The sequence below is a fragment of the Linepithema humile genome, chromosome 1, assembly GCF_040581485.1.
Source record: "Linepithema humile isolate Giens D197 chromosome 1, Lhum_UNIL_v1.0, whole genome shotgun sequence".
In the NCBI taxonomy this organism is placed as follows: domain Eukaryota; kingdom Metazoa; phylum Arthropoda; class Insecta; order Hymenoptera; family Formicidae; genus Linepithema; species Linepithema humile.
In genome coordinates this window covers 43,910,277-43,928,676 of record NC_090128.1, presented here as the reverse complement: position 1 = coordinate 43,928,676, position 18,400 = coordinate 43,910,277, and the positions used below count along the sequence as shown (strand labels likewise).

The 18,400-nt window shown below is 36.3% G+C and overlaps 1 long non-coding RNA gene across 2 annotated transcripts in view; it reads left to right on the top strand.

Moving 5' to 3' along the window:
* LOC105678162 (uncharacterized) overlaps positions 1-18,400 on the top strand; it is a 162,865-nt gene that overhangs the window by 23,704 nt on the left and 120,761 nt on the right. For both annotated transcript variants that reach the window (XR_010887801.1, XR_001101669.2), the window contains one exon: positions 3,621-3,699. This is a non-coding gene — a long non-coding RNA (uncharacterized lncRNA). The remainder of the gene's footprint in view (positions 1-3,620; positions 3,700-18,400) is intronic.

Here is an 18,400-nt window from a genome sequence, read left to right as displayed (position 1 = left end):
GTTTTCATATATGTTTATATATATATATATATATATATATTGTATAATGTTTGAATATTTTATATTGTCGCATATATCCTGTCGAATGGATCTCTATTTTCTTCGCTTGAATAGTAAACAAATGATTTATTTGCGAAACGGATTGTTTCATCAAATGTTTGGTATAACGTGTACGTGGAAAATAACGACGCGACGTAATATTGTGAAGCAAGCGCGAACGAGGCGCAGCAGAAATCCGATCGCAAAAGCGAGATCGCACGCACGTGCAACAAGAGGTCAGAGCTGGCGGAAAAGTTGCCGTCGCCGGTTGGATTTATCGACCATGCCGATTCATCGAAATGTCGCCGTTGGTGTCACGGCATTTCCGATACCGCGACAAGGGCGTTTTGTAGCTATACATATACGAAACATATCGCTAAGATGATATTGTTTTAATGTAATTATCATTTTCGTTTATTTTGACTGTCACGCGTCAATATATACTGATAAAGAAGAAGCGGATGGAGGAGGGGGGCGTGATATGATATATACTTTATGTTCTTAGAAAAAATAGAAATATCATTTCGTTACAATATTGTTACGTACATGATCGTCGAATGGTTATCACGTGACCTCTCACTTCGACCGAGAATTATATGGTTCGACGTAACGGCGATATTCCCGGCGATTATACGGCCACGCATGATTGCTTCATACTCCCGAACGGCAATACTTTTCCATGGTAGAATATCGAGTGAACTGTTTCGAACGAGAGAATATGGAAGTTTATGAATTATCGCTCGAACGGTGATTAATATAATGAGTGCAGAAGGTTTTTTTATATTTTAATTGAAAACTTTACTTTCAAATATTGTTAGGAATTCTCAAAATATTTGGCATAACTTTTTGGGAAAGAAATACATAATAACAGATTGTATTGATAATAATTATCATTATTAATACGAACGTTATTATTATTTTTAGGATATTTAATTTAATGCTAAATGATTAATTTTATATTGTTGTGCAGGAAGTATTGCTTTTGCATCAATCTTTAATTTGATTTTATGGAAATTGAATAACTAAAATTGAAATCACTTTAGTCATATTCTTCCAAGAGGAAGCTAAGTTTGCAATTTTATTTTAGTGAAACTTGGAGTTTTAAGAGCAGAAGTAATTAGCAATCGAAAATCTCTTAGCATATTTCTCGCGTTAAATTTGACTCGTTGATATTTATCTGTTGTTTTCATATGCTTTCTTTCACTATTGATTTTATCTCAGCTATTAATAAGCTAATAAAATCAATTGTCCGGAATGATTTATTCCGAAGCAATATTATACAAAACTCAACTTTTTTCTAGATTTAACGTCTCGCGTATTACGGTTAATAATTCTGACGTATGGATAGTTTCATTCAAGTGCAGTTTGACGGGTTCATTGCAATTTGATAGATCTGTGACACATTGCAAAGATGCTGTGAGATGGCACAATGTGGAGCTTTTACCGCGGGATGGAAATATCCTCGGAATCCTCGTTGTCCCTGGAATGTTCGTATTAAGTGCTCGTGGGCCGACGTTGTGTCTGGCCTCCTGACGTACGCTAAGATAAGACGAGTTTCCTTGAGCGTTTGTTCTTACGTCAGCAGCGTCGACGGGCGTTATATTGCTACCGTTTACGTCGGCACATAACGTTAGGCGAAATCGTATAGCCTAAGCATAGCACGTTCGTGTCGGTGAGAACCTTGAAGCGGGTGAGGGACGGGAAGGAGGGAACAACATGCAGGTGTAACGAATTTTCACTTTCTTTCTCTTTTTCTTTCTCTTTCCCGTGCAAGAGGTTGCGCGCACCTGTCGGTCTCGGCGGCGTCCTCAGGGAATTCCTGTGAAACGACAGAAAGCCGTTGTTTTGCGCAGCGTTCGAAGGATGCGTTTTTTCTAGACAGTGTTACGTAGAAATAAATCAATTAATAGGTAATGCGATAAAATAAAACTGCGTTTTGAACTTAATTTATTCAGAATTGCTGTTTAATGGGCTGATAATATTCTTTTACATTTAACTAATATAATATAATTATAAAATATAATTATAAATAATTTTATAAAAGTGAAAAATATATTTTGCAAATTATAGAATATTTTACTTAGTTAAAAATTTCCTATTTCTTTTTATACCTAATTTATTTTTATAAAAATTTGTATCAAGGGAGGAATCTTATTTTATTGCTACGCTGAAACAATTATCATTCTTTTTAAATTCTAAATTAGAAATGGGTGAAAGTGCGGTAATTTTAGCACACCGTGTATATAACGCTATCGCAACTAGAAACGCATTGTCATGTAGCGTCGTCGAAGACCGCCTTAACGGTACTTCATTGCGTCGGAATGCAATTTTGAAACCATATTGCAGTTTTAGAACTAACTAAAAATCAGGTTTTATCTGTTTGCACTGATAAAACATTCGTTGAAATCTTTCAATTTCCTATTTTGTAACTATTGATACCTCTCGATATCGAAACAAACGTCGTTCGAATTAATCTCTCTTTAATTATCTATGACTATAAGAAAATATGTGCGATAACGCATGTTATACATTTTAACTTGTATCATACACACACACACACACGCGCGCGCGCGCGCGCGCGCGCACAAAACACACACAAAGATTCAGAAGATTATGAATATTTTTAAAGACTCATTTTCAATGAGAAATAATAACAGGGATGTCTTTGTTCCTTTTTTTATCAACGACAACGCATCTTTGTCATTTACGATAACGAAATATTGTGTCTCGATGTCATTTAATCATCACCTCTTGCGTGCTGTTGGCTAGCTGGAGTGCTGCAAAGCACCTTTTTTTTATAGAGCGACGATAAAGTGTACGTCGGACGACGCGATGCATTTGATATCAGTGCTTGTTCTCGAGCTATATCTCTATTTACCTTTCAGTTGTTTACGCCACGAGACTCTGATTTTTCAATTATGCAGGCGCTGAATCACGCACTCCCACATTTTTTTTTCCTTATCCCGATTCGGCCAGGCAGATGCCCACGCGTCCAATATTTTATTCTTTCGCTTGTATTTCTCTCGGTGACTCACCCGCTGCTGCGGGTGCACTTGTTGAATCTCGTATGCTCGCTTGGACTGCTCGCACTTGTTTCCGTTCGCTTTCTTTCTTTTTTCTCTTTCTCGCTTCCAATATCTCGCACGCATGCAATCTGGTCGCGTGGGTGGAATATCGTTTCCACGTTCTTTGGAAAAAATTCTTAATTTCATGCATCGAACGAGGCGTGTTTGTCGCTTTAAAATTTGTAGAATTGGAAATAGATAAGAATTATATTTATGTTATGATTATCGGAAGAAATGCAACCTCTCTCTCTCTCCCCCTCTTTTTAAAAAATGCATAAGTTTGCAAAAAGTTTAAGTTTTTTTAGTTTTAATGTTTTACATTTTTCATTCTAAAAGCTCCAATGAGAAAACTTTCGATCAAAATTGCACTGTCATAATATACAAATATAGACATGGAGATGTGATTATATGTAATTATTGAACGCACAAGAACAGTTAATATTAAGTTATGACATTTACAATTGAATATTTTTTAATTATAAGAAATCGTATAATAAGTATCTTTTTGTTTTGTAGTAGTCAATTGTTCATCTATCGCTTACCGGGAAGTGCTCGAGACGACTTCTTAAATGCGTGCAGCTTCAACGACAAATAGGTAAGTAGAAAAAGTTACGCTTCTATTCTCCTCTTGCAATATGCGAAGAGGCTCTCAATAAACGTCAAACGAAACGAACGAGCGTATAAAGCCACGTACATACTTGTGTGCCGATTTACTCATAGAATTACATATGTTTGAATTTGACTTTTATGCGACTGACAATTGAATAGAGCAACACAAGGTCCTAGAGTTATACATTTATATTTTTAAATAATGAATTTTAATAGAACGCTCTATCCTTTTGATTTGACACAAAAATCCGGTATAAAGTATCGATTCAATATCCAGAAGTTATTTGCCTATGTAAATGTGAAACATGGAAAACTTGCATTCGTACGTTCGATTGTCAGCTGTAACAAAATTTTGGTTCCATCAACTACGGCTATATCTCATGAGTGCAGATTTCTTTCATATTTCCTGAAATATTTCATACTTTTGATAACTGGAAGATATATACCATTTTTTGTGCGTTAATTATGTAAATAATAAATTTCGAAACTTTTATCAAAAAATGAAAAAAATGTCGCTGCTTAGAGTTAATGAGTTGATTGCTGCACCGTTGTCGAACTTATCATTTTATCGCTGGTCGATGTGCACGCGGCCTTAGATTATTACAACGGCTCCGCGATGTCCGCCGCGCCGGCACATCGCGGTCAGCGAAACCTACGAAGGAGGCGTTCGTCACACAGATGTGTTATCGCATTGCGAAACGCCAGAGTTAGACGCAAGAGGCTGCGAGAGAGTGAGAGCATCGCGGCGATGCGATGGCGACGTGTTTTGCTGTGCAGCGCAATGTTTCGTGCCTCTTCAGCCTCCGCGATTAGCTCTTGCAGTTTAATTAGTCGCGGCCGGCGACTCGAAGAGAAAAAAAAAAATTAACGACGAGAAGAGTCGACTGAGCATTCGACGAGAACTTGAGTGCGCGCAGTGTTAAACTTAAGCTCGTTCGACAGCCGATAGATCTCGATCAAGTGCTAATCTGCAAATTACAGGCTATAATTGATGGTTTTTTTCCGATAGAATCGAATAAAGATATCCCGACAGATTTGTGTTTGGAAAATTTCGATAACAACAGATTGATATTTTAATAGAAAAAAATTGCTACTAAATTAAAAAAAATATTAAGATCACACTGTAACTTTAAGCACGCTGTTTGTGTAATCCGAATAACTGAAAAAAGATAAACAAAATATTACAAAATATTTAATTTTAATAGAAACATAATCTTTTGCCTGATAATGAATACGATATTCATTCACTTATGAGATAAAGATAGTGTCGTCTGAGCCGGCCTTTGGAACGCGAGCGTAACGGTATATCGAGTTACACTTAATAACCGCATGAACGGACGAATTACGGTGTCACGATCCCGCGTACCTTTGTTGTGTAGTTACACGATGACATGTAAACAATAATGAGCTCGTAATCTTATCTAAAGTAAACCGCATCGTAACTTTCAGCGTCCATCGTTGAATCGATGCTCTTTCATTGCGATATAACATGTATGAAAAACAACCGATTTAAGTTCTTTCTTGGAATCTATTCTGTGGAATTCATTAGCCTATCAATATTTGTTGATGTCTCTAACAGAGATAATTGGTGACCGCTAGTTTTTATTTTTTTTAATGAAAGGGAAACCATTCAATTTATTCAACACGCGTGAGTGAAATCTTAACTTAAAATATTTTAATTGTTTGCTAAAATTTAAACGAAAGAAATAATAACGACATCATCGAAACACATTTAAGAAATCGAATTCTAAAAAAAAAAATTCCTCTAGTTTTTTATTTTTCTGATCTTTTCCGATCAGTGTGAAAAAGCTTTAAGGTGCGCACGTGATAGTTTTCAGGCTGAATAAATAAACGGTGTTGTCGTGCGCGACGATCCTCGTCGAATATGTCGCCTTCTGTTTGTCGTCGCTTTCGTGTCTGCTACTATTTCTTGATTCCGCTTTTGTTCCTTGTTTACGCGCCTGTTTGCGACACGAGAGGGATTTAAGGCCTTAGATCAGTTTATCTATTTGTACACGAAAGTCGGTATGTGTGATAAACATTACTCATAAAAATAAGAAAAAAAAACGATAAATTCTATGATCAGATGCAAAGTCACAGAGATTACGTTATAAATCACTGTCTAAATTAACTATTTTACGTTATCGCAATATCTTACTAGGATATGAATTTTTCTCTTGCGCACGCTTCTCTATTATTTTATTTTCTTTTTACAATAATCTAACAATATGCATAATACGTAATCCAACGTCTTGGACGTCTCTTCCGTTCTCTCATTTTGATATAACATCTGCAGTAATAATTCTTACGTCAGTAATTTTTACGTCCAGTAATGAACACCTGCAATTTTCACGATACACTTAACAATTGTGAGATAAATTAACGCGTGGGGAATTGTGTGACGAATAAATAAATAATGTATTAGAGGAATATACGATGACGTAAAGCGTTAATGACAATGTACGGTATCTGTATACGGAGAAATAATTAGGCGCTACGTTAAGCGAATGCGGATCGGTCGCTCCGAATTTCATCGCTCTACATATGCGAAAGCACGTGTCACGTCCAGGGTCGCGCAGTCTCTTGCATCAATCTCTCTCTCTCTTTTTTCACTCTTTTTTTACTCTTCCTCCCCCCCCCCCCTCTCTCATTTCCTCACTCTGTCTTGCGTAGCATGCATGACGCAAATCGACGGCTTGCCACTGCGGCGTTTTTTGTTAATTTGTTTTTCCGAGAAGCGCGAGTGTATCTCGATGGCCGGATTAGCTCATTCGAGCTGTCAGATATAATTTCCTGATTAGGCAAAGCGGGCGCCGGGAACGAGAAGAGGATATTATACTTCGTCTCCGATACAGCGATCGTGATTTATCGCGATCATTTCGTCACGTAAGATAAAACGCCGCGAAGTGGGGATTACGATGTGAGTAAACACCGAAATATTCGCGGCTTATCCATCTAGTTTTCTTTGGAATCTCTGAGAAATAATGACGTAAATTTTTTGAATACGACAAATAATACTTGTAATTGTTGCATCGTTGCTTGTAATACTTTTTAGTATATATTTATGAGATATTTCATATATATTTTTTAGTTTTTCTTTCGGTTCTGCGATCTAAATTTAAAACGACATGTTTTGCGTAAAAAGAATCTAAAAATGATGACATCAATTATGCAAGCGGAATCATGGAATTGAGAAATCTTATCTCCATTGCTTGTTTATGGGTTAATTTTAGAGTCACGTTTAGAAGATATGTCAATTTTTTATAAATCAAAGCATCGCATAGCAAAAGTATACCAGAGAGTAATGATATCACAGTTCTGAATTTATTGTTATATATTTAGTATCGTCCTTGTTCATTCTGTTTTTTATGAGTCAATTATTGCACTAATTATGAAGCATCGATGTAAATAAATAATTTAATCGTTCTGCATCTTTGGAGAGAGTTCTACAATATTCGATTTTATCATTTGAGCGTGTATTTTCGTCGTTGCACGAGTACTTGTCATATTTAATGAACTAGTTCATTAATGGCATTCGTATTAGTAACGCATTGTGATTGGCAACATCTATCAGAAGGCGTGCCATTATTTCGAAATGTCGAGAAGAATGCAATAATATCATAGCTATTTATGCTTCTATAATTTGTGAAATATATCCCGTCTTTACTTAGCAACATTCAAAACAAATAATTTCGAATCGACTTTGTCAGTTTTATCGCTAAGATTCATCAGGAAGAACGCGACAACTCATATTTTGTACAATAATCAGAATTCCGCGTGCAGAGATACCATGATTTCAGCGTGGTTATACATATCGCTGGTGGTTGTAAGCCACACATGTATTCGGGATTTGCATGGAAGACGCGTATATACGTGGGCAAGTGCGCATGCTGTCGCCACAGTTTTGTACACACATACGCGGCCGTCTGTGTATGCGAGACCGCGACCTCGCCTCGCGCGGTTCGGCCTCTTCCATATGCACATTCATCACGCGTTACCGCTGTTTTCGTACACATTACATACGGCGAGTGCACGCGCATGTGCCGCATCGCGCGGTTACAAGCTTGCTCGTATAAAGTGTCATCGTCGTCGTCGTGCTGGTTACAAGCAGCACGATTCTCGGACGCACGAGAGCCGCATGCCAGCGTGACATTGCAGGTTTCGCGCTTGTGATAACTTTTGCGTCGCTGCATCTTGATACACTCCGAAAGCTGCTCCATACACAAGTTTAATTCGCCATTCTATATCGCGAAACGCGAGCAATTGGAAAAAAAACAACGATACATTTATATTCATAGCTTTTTGTTTTTCAATATTTCAACTGAATGCAAATATATGTATAAACAATTCTTTTGCGCGATTGAACATTTTTTGAAGTTTTCAGTAAATGCTAGAAGAAAATTTCTATTCTTTGACTACAGTAGTTTGTGAACTTGTTCGCATATGAATCCGGAATTATAATTGGCATAATTTTTAATCCGATGAAGCATGAAAACGTGCGCGAAAGATTGTTAATTTTATCGAAAAAGCGTGGCAAATGCCTGGAAATCAAAAGCATGATAAGACAGAGAATTGACGTCATTCGATTATCCGACGCACTTTCCTCGATCGTGCAGATTATTGGCAGTGCCGTTTCGCGCAACAGTAATCGGGCTATATCAGAACGAGTCAAATTAATTTTACACTTATCAATTATATTAACACTCAATATAAAAAAAGAGAAATACTAATATGTGAATGTTATTTCTGTTTTTAAAATGTGCTTTATTTGATCACGACGCGAATAATTGTGGTATTGTGTCAATTAAAAAAGACTATTTGTATCAGAAATCAATTTATATCAAATAGTAAAAAATAGCACCAATAAAATCGAATCTTTTGAATTTTAGCAGGAAACGATTGCTTAATTTTAAATGAAACGAGCGTGACGTACTTACTATTCTTTTTAATTCTATACGTACACTGAGAAAAATGGTTTTATTATATTAACAAAATTCTTCTGGTTGACCGTATTTTAGTCGAACGAAACAGAATTTCTGGTTATCGTCACAAAATTTTACACCTTATATCAACACCGTTTGGTTAACTTTACTATAAGGATTTGAATAAGTGTTTTCTTGTTGGATCTACAAAACTTCTTGTTATATTTACATAAATCGCAGCGCTCTGCAACAGTTTCGTCATTACTCACTAAACGGTTGATCAACTGTTCGCCGCATTCATTTGTTACACTGCTACTGCGCCCTCGCTACTCGCGGCGTGTATCGCGCGCATTAGATCTTTCGCGAAGCAATGGCGTTAAGCAGTCGGAACAGTCTCAACTGAGCTCGCTAAAGTTTTACGTCGCGTCGTGGAATCCATTACGGAATATTAGTTAGGCCGATGGCAGAGAACGAGAAGTAAGCACTTATGTCTGTCGTAGACGTCTGTCGTGGACGTATGGTAAGGCAGAGAAAAACGTAAGTCGTGAAAGGTTATTGGATATGTGTGGAAACGACTACGACATACATAAGTTTTTACGTCTCGGTCTCTGCCATTAGCCTTACATCCGAAAAGTTTTATGATCACGTGGTGTTTTTTTTTTTTTAATGAAATATATGTATACCAGTGATGTAATGTTTCCTACCGGGCTCGGGAGCCGGGAGCCCGGTAGGAAACATCACATCACTGAGTATACTTTCAACCAAAATATATTGTTAGTATTTTACAAAAACCACACCTATCCGAACTTGTTTTTTAACTACAAAGTTGTGTTAACCTAACAAAACGATATAGTAAAGTTAACAAGAAATTCTGGTAGAGTTTTGTAAATCTAACAACACAATGTGGTAAGGTTTACAAGAAATTCTGGTAGAGTTTTGTAAATCTAACAACACGATGTAGTAAGGTTTACAAGAAATTCTGATAGATTTAAACAGGATGAAATTTAACAGAATCTTCTGGTAATTCCAACAACAAATTTGTTTCGTCCATTTTTGAACAAACATACTAGTAGAATCAACCAGAATTTCTTATAATACAACAAAACTTTTTTTCCAGTGTAGTATAAAATTAAAGTTATTAAAATTTAAGTTATCGTTTTATATTTATAAATTTCAATATCGGATAAAACGAATAAAACATAGATTTTTATTTATAATGCAAAATGGAGTTAAATGTTATAATATTTTATATAAATATTTTATACTTCTTATTATATGCAAGAAGACGCGGGGAAATTGTAATTTTTGAAAATTGAATGCAAAATTGCAATTTTTATATGAGTGATCGTCGATATTTTTGATCGCTTGTAATTAATTCAGTTACATGTGTAGTAATATAAACGCTATAATCGGATATGAGGGAATGATCTGAACGAGTCAGTAATTTCGCAGCAGATAAATGGCTTTTTGCCACTAGTAATTATAGTCTTTGCTATTAATGATTCGCTCGAATAAAAAGCGTCTTGCGCGCGCGGCGATGGCACGTTGTGCAATGTGTCTAGATAACTGTTTATTTATGTCTACTATTAAGGGCAAAAATAAGAGCACGAAATGGGAACGCGACTCCCCGCACTATCCTTCTACGATCAACGCCATGCACACTTCTGGAAAAATGTATTATCTCTATTTTTGTAACAATATTTGATATTTTACTTATTGATTTTAATAACTTTTCAAAAATAGTTTAAAAAAATTAGTAATGCAAAGGTTTAAAAACCAATGTAAAAATGAATAAAAAATGGCTATTCGATACTGTTGGCGGGATACTTGGTCTTATCATTCGCTCAGGATCGTGGAAGACGTGATCTATATTAATTATCCGTATTGGCGTAATCGATCGCCATCCGTAGAGTTTCTTACTCTAAACTAAATATCTTAATGGAATTATACATTTGATTAGAACTGTAATACGACAGATTAGATGGCACACTATATTTTTTAGATTGTTTATTTTTACTTTTTGAAAATAATAAAATTAAAATAAAATTAAACAAATAAGAAATAAATTACCACCATTATTAAACAAATTATATATACATATATACATAAAATGAAATAAAAGTTCCACAGATTTCTTTGTATTTTTTTGGATATAAAATCAAAAATTTTTTTCTGTTTAATATACCATACTATCTTTTTAACACTAAAACGAATATTATTTTAATTATCTCTTGAATTTACGCGGCTTTCAAAATGGTTCATACGTTAAAATATGCACTGCCGAGAGTTAGGATCACCCAACGCTCACCTAAGAGATTAATTTTCTCCGCGTATGTGCACTTCAGTCATTCTCGTATCGTCTCTCGTCGGAATGCTCTCGCCTGTCGACCGGTTACAACCGTGTCGCGGTTGTCACCTGTCAGGTTGTCACTCGGTCGTCCAATTATCCTGCTGCCGGGTGGCACGAGCGAACGAGCGGTGGAGAGGTGCGGCTGCTGGCCGATCGAGTTCAACGGATTCCCCGGAAGAGAAGTGGGACGCGCTCGCGCTCTCGAGAACGGTGCCGGAGCGAAAATAGGTGCGATAGGTAGGACGTTACCTGAATATTTTACAGACGACCCGGTAATGGTTAAGCCCCGTCGTTATCTGTGGCCTTGCTATGAAAAGACACGCGGGCGTTGGAGGCGTTGTCCGCGGTCGGAGTCTGCACTTCTTTCTTCACTTTTATTTCCCGAGCGCCTCGCCCCCGGCGAGCGAAGCACGATGCCGAGGCTTCCCATTCAAACCATGGCGTCCCTTCATTCGCGTCGCACGCAAAACTCGCCAGACGAGTAACCCAACCGAGACACAGAGTATCGATTCGACCAGAAATAACATCGTCGGTGATTCTGTAGAAAAATTCTAGCGGAAATATTGCTTTCGTATAAATGTCAATAACGTAAATATCGAGTCTGAGATCTACGATTACTATTTTTATTTGTTTCTTATTATTTGAACGATATATACACATATATTACGGGAGCGGCACAGTAGGGGAACTATTTTTTCTGTTTGTGTGGTTTAAAATTCCTTCATATTTGAGTGGTGCTCTGATTAGATCGATTAGTTATTTAATATTGAAATTAACAGAATTAAAGAAATTAAGCTCTTATCGTGGAAATAAATTAATAAAATTAGAATTTTTCAGAATTTTAATTTATTATGCATAAAATTTATTTTAAATCATGTTTTTTAGATTGCTATTTATTATGGGAAACTATAGCTCGTAGAGAATTAAGGAAAGAGAAAATAGAAATCATTTTTCGACAAATATCTTGCGGTTATTCTGCTGTATTCTTCCTTTAGACCAGCATATCTTCTCGGGACAAAGAAACCGTAAATGGTCGAGAAAAGCATAAGAAGTCGATGTTATCGAGGCGGGTTTCTCGATCGACCTAGTCTCTGGAGAGGGTTTCCTGGTGGTTTCGAGGGTGAGAATGAGCGAGAAAGCGGCGCTAAGGTCAGTTAAGGAAAGGGAATAGATGAAATGGGGAAAAAGTATCTCTTTTTCACTGTCTAGTATATACAGAAAATCTTAGACCAATGTGACTTGTAGCTTCCGCCAATTTCCACCGGAAGAGACTTCGACCATACGTCTGCCTTAAAGAGAAGAACTGTGACGTCTATTGTTCCTGAAGTGGAATTCTCGAGAAGTAGTGGGCGTTTCCGGCTAGCCCTTTCATAAAGTGTCCTTCGATGTGTCGCAACTTAAAATTTTACGAAGCTACTGTGACTGGTTGGATTGAACGTTCTATTCCGATTGATTTTTAGATCTATATTCGTGAAAGAGATTCCGGGAAAAGAGTCAATAATTTTTCTATATATTTTTAACATTGTATTTATATATATTTCTTATAAAAGTTTTATGTGGAAGTCTTGCTTTCAATTTTCGATAATAGATTTATTACTGGCACTTTTTCCTTGTGATTACAATTCGAGAACTTCTTCGTATTCAAGCTTATAAAAGTATTTTTCTACTTTTGTCCAATTTAGACATCGAAAAATTAGGATTCACGTTAATTTTGTGAATTTCGGCACAGAGATTAAATTAAGATTTCATTGATCTTTTGATATAGAATATATTTTATAAAGATAATACTAGGTGCGCAATTAAGTTTCCGGGTTTTTTTTTATCAATGCAAAATGGAAAATTTCAAGAGAAATACAAAAAACGGTTTATTCAAAGTATCGTCCCTCGCTAGCTACACATTTTTGCCATCTCTCTGGCAATACATGAATACCGCGACGATAAAACGACGCGTCTTTGCATCGAAACCATTTATCCAATCAGTTTTGCACTTCTTCGAAATTGGCCAAGTGTAGCCCAGCTAAGCCATGTGCCATCGACCGGAACAAGTGATAATTGGAAGGGGCCAGGTCTGGTGAATACAGCGGGTGCGGTAGCAGATCCCATTTCAGCGTTTTCATGGTGTCCTGGACGATGGAAGTGCGATGGCACGGAACGTTGTCGTGCTGCAATATCACTCGTTCGTGTCTCGTGTCCCATTCTGGCCGTTTTTCGAGCAATGCATGGTTCAAATTTATCAGTTGTTGTTGTCTTGTGTTTGCGTATCATTTTCATCCAATAACGCTTGCAGATCGGCGTCCTCAAATGTTTTTGGTCTTCCGGAGCGCTCCTTGTCCTCAGTGTCGAAATCGCCATTTCTAAAGCGTTTAAACCAATCTTCACAAGTAGTTTTCGATTGTGCATGTTCGCCGTAGGCTTTCTCAAGCAAACGGCGTGCTTCAGCTGCATTTTCTTTCAAGTTGAAGCAGAAAAGCAAAGCTTCCCGCAAATGCTGTTTATTTGGCACAAAACTCGACATCTTTATTGTTAGAAAAAATATTTTTGCGTTGCAATATGTGTTGGTATTATGACTGGTTATTGTTGACAGATGTCCAAGTTAATAAAAAAACACAACTTTAGACATGTATATCGACTACATGTATCGTTAGCGCCATTCATGTGTGAAACCCGGAAACTTAGTTGCGCACCTAGTATTATATTATTCATGTAATGTGTGTGATGTATCGATATCATAATTTATCTTTTTTTTCGAGAAGAACAAAGTATCTTATTTTTTGGACGACCGAATTGCGCTGATAATATCGGCGGTAGTGTCGACAATTTACGATCCTCTTGTGTCGAGTATCTATTGCATGAAATAAAGCTAACGGTTTTAAGGGTGCACACAGATCTTTAGGCGGACAAAACGCAATGTTTAAAATATATTGCACACAACGTTTTGTCGGAATATTTTTCTTTCGTTGATGGCAAGTTATGAGAGTTTTTTATTTTAATTATATTTAGTATAAAATATATTTTGCTGAAATAAAATGACATGATAAGACACTAAATTATACTAGCGCATATATCACAAGCGTATATAAATTATTTAAATTTATTTAAACAGGGTTTCTGCGCACTCTTCCTGTTTTAAATAATCGCTATATTGTTAAATTTCACATGAAAAGTGAAAAGTCTGTCTGAACTATATTATACGTGACAAAAGAGATTTTTTTCGGATATTACAGCATAATTTTTATCACTCGAACTGTATTCTCGCGTGAGTAGACACCAGAAATACGACGAGTTGTTTACGTATTTCTGCTTATGACGCTCCGCTAATTGTGAGTAGTGACAAAAAATAAGCGATTAGAATGTGACCGAATCTTATCAGCGCGGTAATACGCAATCTACTGTTTATCACCTTATTTGCAAGCGACTCTGCCGAATTACGATGAGTCATTGCTGTCATTGGCGAGCACCGTGCAACGAGATTCTGGCCTCGTTATTACTCCGTATAATCGCTCTGATAAGGTCTTCTTGACGCAAAATGTACTCGTGACAAATATGTACGTGTCGAGAGAATCTAACTTGCTTGCGTTCAGAACAATTATTTAGATTGTATAAAAATATATGATGAGTTTTTGATAGCAGATACAAGATTGAATTACTAAGATATTGAATAGGATAAGAAATTTGAAAAGAGATATGATAATTTCTCCTAATATTTTTTTTAAACAGAAGATTAGATGTATCTTGTATTATTTTTTATAATTTTTATAATTATGAACATACATAAATGTTGTGTCTGTTTTTTGCAACTTCTAGAACAGTTACGGTATAAATTATATATTTATTGAAATGTTAAGAAATGTTCCGTAATATAACGATCCGTGACTGTTTCTACATCTAATTTCAATTTCACGTATAAGTTGTCTCCAACTGCAGCGATAAATTTAGCTTCATATCAAGCTGCTTTGATACGTACACATATTACGATATTGTATCTACAGCAACACTGGTGCAGATGTGCCAGTGTCGATCGCGAGACAATATTGTCGCGAGATATTATCAGTGGGGAATTATACCCGCATTGATACGCGATTTCGAACAATCTGATCTGGGATATGCGATATATATTTATAGGAAAACGTGTGATATTTCCAACGAGCGCTAGACGCACTTTGTGTGTTCCGTTTATTTTATAAAAGCAGAGCGGTGTTCCGTGAAATACTTATCGATCTTTATTCAGTATCGCTACTTGTAAGCGTTTTCGCACTACATTTTTTTATTATATACTTAAATCTTTATACAAAGTGTATTTTTTATCCATAATTCGTGAGTGCAAATCACAATTAGCGAAAAATATTATAAATATGGCTGTAAATTCCATCTCTAAAGTGAACGCAGATAACTAGACTGAACAAAGTTTGGTAAATATCTCACGAAAGCATTGAAATGGCCGCCCTTACCCTTCTCTCTGATAAGAGGTTTCGGTGTCTCTTTAAATAATACGCATCGGGTATACGTTACCTCAAGCGGGATCTCGATAGTAAATTATGCGATCAGATCGAAAAAGGGACTCCCGGATTCACTTCCTCACACCGTAGTGCTTCTTTCTTTTCGTTCTTTTCTTTTTTATCTTGTTTTTAAGAATGCGAGAATCAGGGGTCGTTCGCTCCACAGATGCCACGCTTTGTCGAAGACAAAGACCTTTAAGACCTTTACAGCTGTCGCTCTCAGGGTTCTTTTTCTCTCTCTCTCTTTCTCGGAACATATTAGAAAAAATCTGTGATTCTGGAAAATCTTTTTCTGGAAACGGGTAATTCTCAGACTGAAATGAGACAGTTCGGTTTGGTTTTGTAGTAATTCTTTTGTGGTTTCTTTCACGCTTGAGTAGAGCTCGAGATTTTCTCGAAATTTCATGAAACTTGTAGGGCTTAAATTCTGAGAATTAGCCTATGTTTGTATTTATATGCACAAGATCTAACTACGTATTAGTGCATAAATTCATGCGAGTGGATATAAAAAATTTAGATTTACTTTTTTTAGTTGTAAAAAGATTTCTTTTAATCAATAGAATGTGATTAATTAATTAATCAAATACAGATTTTATTTTTAAAATATATCTTTAAAATATACTTGGAAAATACTTTTTATTAATTTAATAGTTTTGTAATTAATACACTATTGATTTTTTATCAGAAAATATGTTCTACATCTCTGTTTTTGGCATATTTAAAGGTTTTTCTTATTTCTGATTATATGATCGCTCTTATATATCGGATCTATTACAGATTAAAACATAAAAAAGTGACTATAATCTATTTATGCCATGACCCTTAGCGAAATACAACGTGTCAACAGACACTTTTATAATGTACGGTGACCGTCCATAAGATGAAGGGAGGAAAAAAGAGGGAACAAGGTAAAAAAGGGACTAGATAAGGGTCGACTATATAGCTGATGGTTTTATGTGTTGGTGGATGAAAGAAAGATCTTAAATCACAGCATGATCGTAAATATATCAGAAACAGAAGCACACACTGTGGCAACCGCTAAAGGTTATTTACCCTCTCTCGCCATTGTCATATATACATACCTACGCGAATTATTGATTCGGGACGATAATTTGGTGATGCGCGATATGCTAATGTGAGCAGCAATAATCGGAATTGTATGCGACGAAAACAAAAGCGCGTTTTCAATGAATGCGTTTTCCAATTGCAAAATGCCAATTCGACCGATATGGATTCACTTTGGACTTTAACCAGACGAATTTGAGACCCGATTATTTCCGTTCTTCGTGTATTTCCCCAAAAGATTTCTAAAGACCGTGAATTATCGTTCGTGATCCTATCAAATCTGATAATTGGGACGTAAATAAGTCTTTTCTTAGTCGCGTTCAAGTTAATCATCGCAATTGAAAATGAAAGACGAGAAAGATGTTTAATTTGGGCTCTTTAACTTAAGTAGATTTTATACAATGTAGTAATAATAATCTCTTTGTTTTTGTTTGTTTGTAAATGAAGTTAATTAATTGAATCAATCATAAGCATTGTAAAAATTACTATATATTGCGCGAATCGTAATTGTCAATTATTTTTTTGTTCATGTATATTATTAAAAGCGAGCGATTTATTAACTTTCTCGATTCAATCTGCAAAATTTGCAGCGCGTATAATTAAAGTATATTGACAAAGTAAAAATTACATAAATTGCAGTACATAAAAATTGCGAACTTGATACTTTTAGTTTATGAGACGAGTAAATATTACCTTTGATCGTGCTAAAGATTGCATTCTGCACGCTACAGCAACATGCAAGTTGTGCAGGAATGTAGATTGCCGGCGTGCAACTTGTCGATCGGCTACTCGTTCGCGGTAATTGATAAATCGTTCTCTGGTTCGTATCATCAGCACGAAATTGCGATATCGTGAAAACGCCGATGTTGGAGCGAGCGAGGGACATGGAGAAAAGAGGCGCACGATGTATGTAATAACCGGACGCGATAATTGATATCTCGCTGCCCGCTCTGTTCTCTATCGCGTCGCGCGTAGGTGGAATCGCCTTGCATTCATCGCTGCTCTACACGCGGATGCGGAGCATTTTAATGCATAATACATGGTTTGTGATTTGCGCACGCTGAATGCACGCTTTAACGGAAAACGCTTATTAGATCCATTGATCAGCTGCCGATTCCGATGGATAGATGATAATGAGATAATTGAAGGTTGATCTAACGACGTTGTTTTCTCGAAAGCGGATCGAAGCCTGACAAATCGATCTGTACGATACGGGTATTCCGTAATGCTACATTTATATTGATCATTTTCGCCAACGCATTGGTGGCGCGAGTTATATTTTTACCACGCCGATCAAACTTTTCCGCACATTTTTCCAATTGATAATAATATGATAATTGAGCGTTGGCTTAATGGCTTTTTGAAACAGGTTAATTGACAAATATCGATCAGCGCGCATAACGGATATGTAATATTGAATTTAAATCGATTACAATTTTCGCCCATGCAACATTATTTATTTCTCTTTTATTATGCAAACGTGTTGAATTACATTTCTACTTTAATTATTTTGACATGTTTTGAGTAACGTAAAGGCAGATTAAAAAGATGAAAAATAATATTAGCAATGCTTGCAACTTGTTTAAATCAGCCATGTTATATACAGTCTTATTTCTTTTCACAAATCAAAAGATTATTGAACTGATTTTATCTCGGCAGATTATTGACAGCATGAATGTAGTAAGTTGCTTTCCTGCACGATATATCGATACTCATGTGCGCGAGAAAATGATTCTCTAACGACCGTAATTCACCCTGTTCATGTGATTTCCTGAACAGTTTCACCGCGATGACTCCAATCGTTAGATCGAAACAGCAGGTTTATCCCTCTATCACGGAAACGATCGCGAATTA